Source organism: Bos taurus, chromosome 24, assembly GCF_002263795.3.
Source record: "Bos taurus isolate L1 Dominette 01449 registration number 42190680 breed Hereford chromosome 24, ARS-UCD2.0, whole genome shotgun sequence".
Taxonomy (NCBI): Eukaryota; Metazoa; Chordata; class Mammalia; order Artiodactyla; family Bovidae; genus Bos; species Bos taurus.
This window is the reverse complement of record NC_037351.1, coordinates 30,278,122-30,290,500: the sequence shown is the minus strand read 5'-3', so window position 1 is coordinate 30,290,500 and position 12,379 is coordinate 30,278,122. Positions and strand designations below refer to the sequence as shown.

General features: G+C 43.7%; 1 protein-coding gene and 1 long non-coding RNA gene across 2 annotated transcripts in view; both read right to left on the bottom strand.

The window, feature by feature from the left end:
* The window catches only part of KCTD1 (potassium channel tetramerization domain containing 1), a 212,169-nt gene that overhangs the window by 148,316 nt on the left and 51,474 nt on the right, over positions 1-12,379 (bottom strand). The gene's annotated exons all lie outside the window — the stretch shown is intronic.
* The window catches only part of LOC132343766 (uncharacterized), a 30,974-nt gene continuing 20,593 nt past the window's right edge, over positions 1,999-12,379 (bottom strand). Inside the window, exons 1-2 of the long non-coding RNA XR_009492710.1 lie at positions 4,555-12,379; positions 1,999-2,337 (exon numbers count right to left, since the gene is read on the bottom strand). The exon at positions 4,555-12,379 is cut by the window's right edge and continues 20,593 nt beyond it. This is a non-coding gene — a long non-coding RNA (uncharacterized lncRNA). The remainder of the gene's footprint in view (positions 2,338-4,554) is intronic.

Genomic DNA, 12,379 nt, shown 5'->3' with positions numbered 1-12,379 from the left:
AAATATATTATGTATTTATTAGGCTAGGCCAGATCTTAATTGCTGCACACAAACTCTTAGTTGCTGCGTGTGGGATCTAGCTCCCTGACCAGGGATTGAACCCGGATCCCCTCCTTAGTCTTAGCCACTGAACCACCAAGAAAGTCCCATACCAGGCACTGTGTTAAGTACTTTTCAAGGATGATTTTGTTTAACCCTCACAAAACCTTTATGAGGTTTTGCAACCTTCTACGTTTTATGGAAACTGAAGCTTGAAAGAAATAACTGGCACAAAGCGGGCACAGGTGTGAGCCCTGGAGCCAGGCTTCGAAGTTGGATATGTATCCTGGAGCCCTTGTCCTTGAAAATGAAGTTGTCCTGGTTTAAGAAGAACAGTGATGAGCTCGCTGTTCCTACCATTCCTCCAATCCCCCATTCAACAATAATTTGTGGGCTTCCCTGCTGGCCCAATGGTGAGAGTCCGCCTGCCAGTGCGGGGGACACAGGTTTGATCCCTGGTCTGGGAAGATCCCACATGCCATTGAGCAGCTAAACCCGTGCACCGCGCCTTCTGAGCCCGTGCTCTAGAGCCTGGGAACCGCAACTACTGAGCCCAGGCACCACAACTACTGAAGCCCGAGAGCCTAGAACCTGTGCTCCGCAACAAGAAGCCACCGCAATGAGAAGCCTGCACACCACACCTAGAGAGCAGCCCCCACTCCCTGCAACTAGAGAAAAGGCCACGCAGCAATGAAGACCCAACACAGCCAAAATTTTAAAACATTATTTAAAAAATAAAGCAATAATTTGTGACGCACCTACTAACATCTTGCAGGAGACAGAACAGTGGCCATGGTCCCTGTCCTCAGGCAGCTTAGTCCTCACTATCTAATCTTCAGTGTTTACAGGACATCTCCCTGGAGGTATCCTGAGTCAGCACTGACAGCAGAAGAGAGTCTGAGCTGGAGACACTGCTTTGGAAATGTAGCTAGGCTGTAGCCAAGACAATAGAAGATGATTTTAAAACAAATACTGCATGGTAAGCACACACATTATTTATGTGTGGAATCTAAAAGAGTCAAACTCGTAGAAACAAAGAGTAGAAAAGTGGTTGTCAAGTGCCAGGTTGGTAAAAGAGGACAAATTTTCAGCTCTAAGACCTAATAAGGTCTGAACATCTAATTTACAGCATGGTGATATAGTTAATAACACTGTATTGTACAATTGAAATCTGTTAAGAGAGAAAAATATTTTCACCAAAATAAAAAGAAAAAAATCAGGCCAATATGTGACGTGACAGACGTGTTAATTAACTTGACAGTGGAGATTCTTTCATAACATATATATGCATCAAAATATCAAATTGTGACATTAATCACACTTTAAATATGTAACAATTGTATCCGTCAATTATACCTCAATAAAGCTGAAAAAAATTGTGATTAAAAAAATTCTGAAGTGATGAGTAATTAAAGAAAGCCCTAGGAAAGCCATTTAAGTGTTGTCCTGGTATTTATATTCTCAAAAAAATAAAACAATCAGTTCAGTTCAGTTCAGTTGCTCAGTCATGTCCGACTCTGCAACCCCATGAATTGCAGCAAGCCAGGCCTCCCTGTCCATCACCAACTCCCGGAGTTCACTCAGACTCACGTCCATCGAGTCAGTGATGCCATCCAGCCATCTCATCCTCTGGCGTCCCCTTCTCCTCCTGCCCCCAATCCTTCCCAGCATCAGAGTCTTTTCCAATGAGTCAACTCTTCGCATGAGGTGGCCAAAGTACTGGAGTTTCAGCTTTAGCATCATTCCTTCCAAAGAAATCCCAGGGCTGATCTCCTTCAGAATGGACTGGTTGGATCTCCTTATACTCACCTATTATTAGCACCAAGTTTCTGAAATTCTTAAGGAAAACTAGTCATGTAAAATCTGAAAGACTTTAAATAAACTTGAAACAGGTTATCAAAGACATGGCAACAATGCTTTAAAAGTACTTTAGTCACTGCAGCAGTCACTATTAATGGGTTACTTTTTGACCATTTCATTTATTTCTTGCTAACAAAACTCCAATTTTATTCCTGTATCTGGTGGCCATGTGAATCAAGGGACCATAAAGGGCCACTCTTAACCAGTTTAAGTCGAGCAGAGTGATTCCATCCACTAGTTCAGACACTGGTGGACAAGGCAATTCTGAACAGTGAGATATGATAAGTTTTGTGGGGGACTGCTATATGCTCCTGCTGATAAGCTGCATGGGTAGAAACAGCCCTTTTTTCCCATTCCATGTAGTCACTCGACATGTGATACTGGGATCTGTGGCAGCCATCTTGTGACCATGAGGAGAGCTGATCTGAGGTGGCAGAACTGAAAGAAAGCAAAGCTTTTTATTTCTATTTTATTCTTTATTGCATCAGGTCTTGGTTGCAGCACAAGGGATCTTTAGATGCTGCGTGTGGGATCTAGTTCCCTGATCAGGGATTGAACCTGAGTCTCGAGCTTTCAGAGCGGGCGTCTTAGGCACTGGGCCACCAGGGAAGTCCCGAAGCCTTTGTTATTGAGCTGCTTAATTTTTGAACCCTGGAACAACCCAACCTCTGTCCTTAAGTGATGATACATTTTTCTTACTTAGAAGTGTATGAAATCATTTTTGAGTCTTTTATTATTTGCCTCTCAAAGCATCCTAAACGACATTGTCACTTATGTTGCCCTATTTATATAGAATGGTAGCTGATCAAGCAATATCTTAAAAATAGTCTAAAAACAATCCTTTTGTTTTTAGCAAGGCTTTTCTTAGAAAATATAAACTCAATGAGGCTTTCTTTTCTGCTTATCTGGTACCCTTGTACCTGCCGAAAAATGTATAGCTATTTGCAGATCTATGTTAAAAGGTTACATGATGTAGCTGCAAATATTCAGTTATTTAGTTACTATTTATGTTCCTTAATGGGTGAAAAGTGCCTTTATGCATTTTTGGTAGTTCTAACTTCAGAAATCTGGATCTATTACATACCTCAAGCATAGCATTTTATCATGTGTTCGATTATGACCAGGGCTCACACTGTCCCTTTTACAGAGACTAATTTTAAAAGAAAACCATCTAACGATTGAAAGTTTTTTGTTTTTGTTTTTTACATCTAACTGTCCTGATGGTAAACTCCAGGTTATTGCTGGTTTATTTGAAAGACCAAGAAAGTTAATTGTTGATATTTGTGCTAAGGGAATATAAAGATGAAGCATTCTGGGACTTCCCTGGTGCCAGATTTCCCAGGCAAGAATACTGGAGTGGGTTGTCATCCTTCTCCAGGGGATCCTCCCAACCCAGGGATCAAACCCTGGTCTCCTGCATTGCAGGCACATTCTTTACCGTCTGAACTACCAGGGAAGTTACACTTACATCTTATCAAAAGCAATTGTAGATCCTGGGACAATGGATTATTTTTAACATGAGAGCCTAAAATCACACACTTACACAGTAACCATAACTACTGATTACTCTGTTACTTGAGTAGCAAAGGATTAAGCTCTCAGTTTCGATCTATTAAGAGTGGAGTTATCTTCATTAGTATACCATCCTTTGAAAAAGTACAAGCTGGGATCAAGATTGCTAGGAGGAGTATCAATAACCTCAGATATGCAGATGACACCACCCTTAGGGCAGAAAGCAAAGAACTAAAGAGCCACTTGATGAAAGTGAAAGAGGAGAGTGAAAAAGATGGCTTAAAACTCAACATTCAGAAAACTAAGATCATGGCATCTGGTCCCATCACTTCATGGCAAATAGATGGGGAAACAATGGAAACAGTGAGAGACTTTATTTTTTTGGGTTCCCAAATCATTGCAGATGGTGACTGCAGCCATGAAATTAAAAGATGCTTGCTCCTCAGAAGAAAAGCTTGACCAACCTAGAAAGCATATTAAAAAGCAGAGACATTACTTTGCCAACAGAGTCTGTCTAGTCACAGTTATGGTTTTTCCAGTAGTCATGTATGGATGTTAAGTTGGACCATAAAGAAAGCTGAGTCCTGAAGAGTTGATGCTTTTGAACTATGGTGTTGGAGAAGACTCTTGAGAGTCCTTTGGACTGCAAGGAGATCCAACCAGTCCATCCTAAAGGAAATCAGTCCTGAATATTCATTGGAAGGACGGATGTTGAAGCTCAAACTCCAATAGTTTGGCCAATTGACGTGAAGACCTGACTAATTTGAAAAGACCCTGATGCTGGGAAACATTGAAGGCAGGAGGAGAAGGGGACAACAGAGGATGAGATTGTTGGACATGAGTTTGAGCAAGCTCCAGGAGTTGGTGATGGACAGGGAGGCCTGGCGTGGTGCAGTCCATAGGGTCGCAAAGAGTCGGACATGACTGAGCGACTGACCTGAACTGAAAAAATTCTCATATAACAAACACTTGGAAACAGGGCTCCCCCGGTCTTGGTTGGAAAAATAATTTAAATAATTCTTCAAAACTACCTAGTTCTTCTGCCATGAAGTAAATGAAGATGCCCATGGTCCCGTGAGACTGAAACAAGTCCTTTTCAGAGAAAACCATGAAAAGGATAAAAACTCAGAATCCCGTGTTTACCTCAGGAGTGTTCTCTTACATTCCCATGGCTACCACATCACCAAGCTGTAACAGTTTTGTGCACATCATTCTGTGCTTCTTGTTGTTGTTTAGTCTCCAAGTCATGTCCGACTCTTTGTGACCTCATGGACTGCAGCCCACCAGGCTCCTCTGTCCGTGGGATTCTCCAGGAAAGAATGCTGGAGTGGGTTGCCATTTCCTTCTCAAGGGGATCTTCCCAATCCAGGGATCAAACCGGCTTCTATTGCTTTGGCAGGCAGATTTTTTACTACTGAGCCACCAGGAAAGGCCCATTTCCTGTTTACCAATCCAGGACAAACCCCCTAGTTTGATTTGCAACAGCACATTCAACATAAGCCATCATGGTGACCTTCTCTACTCCAAGGAATTTAACCTTGACCTCCAGTCCACTTCAGCAACCTACCCCAAGGCCATATCCTTGAATTGGTCTTCTCTCAGAACTACTCCAATTTGGGGAGCTTAAACATTCTAATCCTCTTTTCTCTCCAAATTTCTACTCTCTAGTTGTCTCCCATCCCTGGAGGCAGCTGATATAATGGGCAAATAAAACATGGGTTTGGGAACCAGAGAGAACCAGGTTTAAGTATTGGCTCTACCACTTGCGAGCCGTGTAGCCTCAGGCAAATGACTTTTTATTTCTGAGCCTCACATTCCTCATGTATGAAAGGGGAAAAATCCGATTTTGCAGGATTGTAATGTGGGTTATGAGCCTGGGACTAAAAGGCCCTTGCAAGACACTGAGCTGATGCTCAGAAAATCTGGTTTCTCCCCTCTCCTCCATTCTCTTTAGTACTCACACCTACAACCGTGTTCTCAGAGCTCAAAGAGAAGGCAAGTCCAGGGACCTTTCCAGTCTCTCATCCCTCCCTGGGCTTCCAAGTCCTTTTATTAACTCCTCCCTCTGACATCCCACCACCTGGTCCTGGTGAGCACTCACTCCTAGGGAAACGCCACACTTCCGTGGTTCATTCTTGCTTCCAGGCTGCTGAGGGCTTTCAGACTGACAGGGAAGTCCTAGCCATTTCTGTTTTTGAAGCTTCTAGGCAAGCTTCTAGGCCCACTCCAGTACTCTTGCCTGGAAAATCCCATGGATGGAGGAGCCTGGTGGGCTGCAGTCTGTGGGGTTACTAAGAGTCGGACACGACTGAGCGACTTTACTTTGACTTTTCACTTTTATGCACTGGAGAAGGAAATGGCACCCCACTCCAGTGTTCTTGCCTGCAGAATCCCAGGGATGGAGGAGCCTGGTGGGCTACAGTCCATGGGGTCGCGAAGACTTGGACACAAGTGAGCGACTTCACTTTCACTTTTCACTTTCATGCATTGGAGAAGGAAATGGCAACCCACTCCAGTGTTCTTGCCTGGAGAATCCCAGGAACGGGGGAACCTGGTGGGCCGCCTTCTATGGGGTCGCACAGAGTCAGACATGACTGAAGTGACTTAGCAGTGTATTTATAAAGGAAGCGGGAGTGGGGAGAAAGGAGGGGAAGAGGAAGAGGAAAGGGGAATAGGAGGAGGAGACCAAAAAGTTCGAATTGTAGACTATTTAAATGTTTGCATTTGGGGAAAATCCTTTCTCCAGAAACTCCATTAACATAACAAGTGGCCACATATCACCTAGGAGAGTTTGGAAGCGTTCCTCCTTCTCTGTCTTCCGGGCATTTCCCTGGGCTCTCCCACAGAACAACCTTAAAGGGGTTGCTTCTGCACTTCCAACTAGGGAGGCCTAGGTCAAGTGCTGCCAGTGACAGCGCGGGTGAATTTGTCTAAAAGACTTCTGGAGACTGAGGCTGTCTGCTGCATTCCCTGATAGAAGCTTGTGGTCGTTTAGTTGCTAAGTCGTGTCTGACCCTTGCAATTCCACGGACTGTAGCCCACCAGGCTCCTCTGTCCATGGGATTCTCCAGGCAAGAATACTGGAGTGGGTTGCCATTTCTTTCTCCAGAGGATCTTCCCCACCCAGGAATCGAATCCGGGTCTCCTCCATTGCAGGCAGATTCTTTACCGACTGAGCTATGAGGGAAGCCACTATAGAAGCTTATTTAGAGGCAAAGGTATCATTTTAGCATCCATATGCTGACTCATTTCTTAATTGATGCATAGAGAGCAGGTGAAGTCTTCTCGGTTCCCTTAAAAATTCTAAAGTTTGTATTTATTATAACAAATTAAGTTTTTAATAGTACAAACAGTGCATTATGTGGTGATCATTTTGTAATCTATAGAAATAGCAAACCACTAAGCTGTGCACTCGGAACTAGCATAGTGTTGTGCGTCAATTATATGTCAAAACAAACTTATAGGAAAGGGGGTGGGGGAATTAGATGAAGTTACATACAACCTTCCAGCTACACAATAAACAAGTACTGTACAACATGACTAATATAATTGACACTGGGAAGTGGCAACCGGTTCCAGTATTCTTGCCTAGGAGCCCGGTGAGCTACAGTCCATGGGGTCGCAAAGAGCCGGACACGGCTGGGCAGCTAAGCACACAGCCATATGTTATAGGTTATATATCAAAGTGGTTAAAGAGAGTAAATCCCAGGATTTCTCAGTTCAGTTCAATTGCTCAGCACACCAGGCTTCCCTGTCCATCACCAACTCCTGAAGCTTGCTCAAACCCATGTCCATCGAGTCAGTGATACCATCCAACCATCTCATCCTCTCTTGCCCTCTTCTCTTCCTGCCCTCAGTCTTTCCTAGCATCAGGGTCTTTTCGAATGAGTCAGTTCTTTGCATCAGGTGGCCAAACTATTGGAGCTTCAGCTTCAGCATCAGTCCTTTCAATGAATATTCAGGACTGATTTCCTTTAGGGTGGACTGGTTGGGTCTCCTTGCAGTCCAAGGAACTCTCAAGAGTCTTCTCCAACACCACAGTTCAAAAGCATTAATTCTTCGCTGTTCAGCTTTCTTTGCAGTCCAACTCTCACCTCCATATATGACTCCTGGAAAAACCATGTTTTTTTCAGTTTTTCCAGGATTTCTCATCTGAAGAAAAAACATTTTTTTCTCTTTTTAAAAAAGTTTGTATCTTTATGAGATGGTGGATGCTCAGTAAACTTTTGGCAATCATTTCATGATATATATTAGTCAGATATCCTGCTGTATGTCAATTGTTGTTTAGTCACTCAGTCGTGACCGACTCTCTTATGACTGCATGGACTATAGCCCATCAGACTCCTCTGTCCATGGGATTATCCAGGTAAGAATACTGGGGTGGGTTGCCATTCCCTTCTCCAGGGGGTCTTCCCCACCCAGGGATCGAACCTGCTTCTCCCACATTGGGAGGTGGATTCTTTATGGCTGAGCCAATTACATCTAAATAAAACTGGAAGGGGAAAAAAATACAAAAGACGGGCACCCTCTCAAATATATACATATAGTGCATTATGACTGTGCTATCCATGTGCTAGAGAAATTGAAACAAAAATCGCTGTGTACTCTAGGTTCTCTAGGTAGTCTGATCTTGAAGACTGCAGCACAAAACACTGTCCAGTGAGTATTTTATCCTGTCGTGGTAACGTTTTCAATCTGCGGATGATTCATTGTTTTGGTCACTTGGTTGGGGTGTGGGGCTCACCTGTTTGGTCAAACACTAATCTAGATGCTGTGAAGGTACTTTTTATTTAAATTTGGAAGACTGAACAGTGGCCAAGGACTGGAAAAGGTCAGTTTTCATTCCAATCCCAAAGAAAGGAGATGCCAAAGAATGCTCAAACTACCGCACAATTGCACTCATCTCACATGCTAGTAAAGTAATGCTCAAAATTCTCCAAGCCAGGCTTCAGCACTATGTGAACCATGAACTTCCACATGTTCAAGCTGGTTTTAGAAAAGGCAGAGGAACCAGAGATCAAATTGCCAACATCTGCTGGATCATCGAAAAAGCAAGAGAGTTCCAGAAAAACATCAATTTTTGCTTTATTGACTATGCCAAAGCCTTTGACTGTGTGGACCACAATCAACTGTGGAAAATTCTGAAAGAGATGGGAATACCAGACCACCTGACCTGCCTCTTGAGAAATCTGTATGCAGGTCAGGAAGCAACAGTTAGAACTGGACATGGAACAACACACTGGTTCCAAATAGGAAAAGGAGTACGTCAAGGCTGTATATTGTCACTCTGCTTATTTAACTTCTATGCAGAGTACATCATGAGAAACGCTGGGCTGCAAGAAACACAAGCTGGAATCAAGATTGGCGGGAGAAATATCAATAAGCTCAGATATGCAGATGACACCACCCTTATGGCAGAAAGTGAAGAGGAACTAAAAAGCCTCTTGATGAAAGTGAAGGTGGAGAGTGAAAAAGTGGGCTTAAAGCTCAACATTCAGAACACTAAGATCATGGCATTGGGTCCCATCACTTCATGGGAAATAGATGGGGAAAGAGTGGAAACAGTATCAGACTTTATTTTTTGGGGCTCCAAAATCACTGCAGGTGGTGATTGCAGCCATGAAATTAAAAGATGCTTACTCCTTGGAAGGAAAGTTATGACCAACCTAGATAGCATATTCAAAAGCAGAGACATTACTTTGCCAACAAACATTCGTCTAGTCAAGGCTATGGTTTTTCCTGTGGCCATGTATGGATGTGAGAGTTGGACTGTGAAGAAGGCTGAGTGCTGAAGAATTGATGCTTTTGAACTGTGGTGTCGGAGAAGACTCTTGAGAGTCCCTTGGACTGCAAGGAGATCCAACCAGTCCATTCTGAAGGAGATCAGCCCTGGGATTTCTTTGGAAGGAATGATGCTAAAGCTGAAACTCCAGTACTTTGGCCACCTCATGCGAAGAGTTGACTCATTGGAAAAGACTCTGATGCTGGGAGGGATTGAGGACAGGAGGAGAAGGGGACGACAGAGGATGAGATGGCTGGATGGCATCACTGACTCGATGGACGTGAGTCTGCGTGAACTCCGGGAGTTGGTGATGGACAGGGAGGCCTGGCATGCTGTGATTCATGGGGTCGCAAATAGTCGGACATGACTGAGTGACTGAACTGAACTGAACTGAACATTTAAATCAAGACCATTCCTGTGGAAAAGAAATGCAAAAAAGCAAAATGGCTGTCTGACGAGGCCTCACAAATAGCTGTGAAAAAAAGAAGTGAAAAGCAACCGAGAAATGGAAAGATATAAGCATCTGAATGCGGAGTTCCAAAGAATAACAAGGAGAGATAAGAAAGCCTTCCTCAGCGATCAATGCAAAGGGATAGAGGAAAACAACAGAATGGGAAAGACTAGAGATCTCTTCAAGAAAATTAGAGATACCAAGGGAACACTTCATGCAAAGATGGGCTTGATAAAGGACAGAAATGGTATGGACCTAACAGAAGCAGAAGATATTAAGAAGAAGCAGTAAGAATACATAGAAAACTGTAAAAAAGAGAGCTTCACGGCCAAGATAATCACGATGGTGTGATCACTCACCTAGAGCCAGACATCCTGGAATGTGAAGTCAAGTGGGCCTTAGAAAGCATCACTACGAACAAAGCTACTGGAGGTGATGGGATTCCAGTCGAGCCATTTCAAATCCTAAAAGATGATGCTGGGAAAGTGCTTCACTCAATATGCCAGCAAATTTGGAAAACTCAGCAGTGGCCACAGGACTGGAAAAGGTCAGTTTTCATTCCAATCCCAAAGAAAGGAGATGCCAAAGAATGCTCAAACTACCGCACAGTTGCACTTATCTCACATGCTAGTAAAGTAATGCTCAAAATTCTCCAAGCCAGGCTTCAGCAATACATGAACCATGAACTTCCTGATGTTCAAGCTGGTTTTAGAAAAGGCAGAAGAATCAGAGATGAAATTTCCAACATCCGCTGGATCATCGAAAAAGCAAGAGAGTTCCAGAAGAACATCAATTTCTGCTTTATTGAGTATGCCAAAGCCTTTGTGTGGATCACAATAAACTGTGGAAAATTCTGAAAGAGATGGGAATACCAGACCACCTAATCTGCCTCTTGAGAAACCTATATGCAGGTCAGTAAGCAACTGTTAGAACTGGACATGGAACAACACATTGGTTCCAAATAGGAAAAGGAGCACGTCAAGGCTGTATATTGTCACCCTGCTTATTTAACTCATATGCAGAGTACATCATGAGAAACGCTGGGCTGGAAGAAGCACATGCTGGAATCAAGATTGGCGGGAGAAATATCAATAAGCTCAGATATGCAGATGACACCACCCTTATGGCAGAAAGTGAAGAAGAACTAAAGAGCCTCTTGATGAAAGTGAAGGTGGAGAGTGAAAAAGTGGGCTTAAAGCTCAACATTCAGAACACTAAGATCATGGCATTGGGTCCCATCACTTCATGGGAAATAGATGGGGAAACAGTGGAAACAGTGTCAGACTGTATTTTTTGGGGCTCCAAAATCACTGCAGGTGGTGATTGCAGCCATGAAATTAAAAGATGCTTACTCCTTGGAAGGAAAGTTATGACCAACATAGATAGCATGTTAAAAAGCAGAGACATTACTTTGCCAACAAAGGTCCATCTAGTCAAGGCTATGGTTTTTCCAGTGGTCATGTATGGATGTGAGAGTTGGACTGTGAAAGCTGAGCGCTGAAGAATTGATGCTTTTGAACTGTTGTGTTGGAGATCCAAACAGTCCATCCTAAAGGAGATCAGTCCTGGGTGTTCATTGGAAGAACTAATGCTGAAGCTGAAACTCCAATACTTTCGTCACCTCATGCGAAGAGTTGACTCATTGGAAAAGACCCTGATGCTGGGAGGGATTGGGGACAGGAGGGGAAGGGGAGGACAGAGGATAGATGGCTGGATGGCATCACCAACTCAATGGACATGAGCTTGAGTGGACTCAAGGAGTTGGTGATGGACAGGGAAGCCTGGGGTGCTGCAATTCATGGGGTCGCAAAGAGTCGCAGATGACTGAGCAACTGAACTGAACTGAGCTGAACATTTAAATCAGTGAACTTTCAGGAAAGCCGCTTATCCTCCATAACATGGGTGAGTCTTCAATTAGTTCCTTAAATGTAAAGACTAGAAGGGGGCGTTCAACCTCCAGACTGCCTTTGGACTCAAGACTGCAAAGTCAGTGCTTGTTAGAAATTCCAGTCTGTCTGCCAGACCCTCATGATCACATGAGCCGATTTCTCAGACTCTCTTTCTCCCTCTTTCTGCCTTTCTCCATCCTTCTTTCCCACCCAGGTCCTCTCTTCTGTGCTTTCCCCAAATTTCAGTCATTTATCACAGGCTGGCTGGTGTGTTTATACCTTTTTTCCTGTCCACGTATGCCTTTAAAGACTATGCAGTGCCATATTTTCCTTGATTGGGAATTTCCTATATTGGACAGTCATGTTACTTGAAATACTCTCTGAAAACGGCAAATCCTTGGTGGTAGTGGTTTAGTTGCTCAGTCAAGTCCGACTCTTGCAGCACCATGGACTGTAGTCAACCAGGGTTCTCTGTCCATGGGCTTCTCCAGGCAAGAATAATGGAGTGGGTTGCCATTCCCTTCTCCAGGGCTTTCCGAACCAGGGGTGGAACCTGGGTCTCCTGCATTGCTGGTGGCTTCAAATCCTTAAAGTCTCTCAATTATTTGATTCAATTGTCAATCATATGCACCACAATCCTCATAAGCAGACTAAAAATGTATGCATGTGCTGCTGCTGCTAAGTCACTTCAGTCGTATCAGACTCTGTGCGACCCACCAGGCTCCCCTTTCCCTGGAATTCTCCAGGCAAGAACACTGGAGTGGGTTGCCATTTCCTTCTCCAATGCATGAAAGCGAACAGTGAAAGTGAAGTCGCTCAGTCGTGTCCGACTCTTCGAGACCCCAT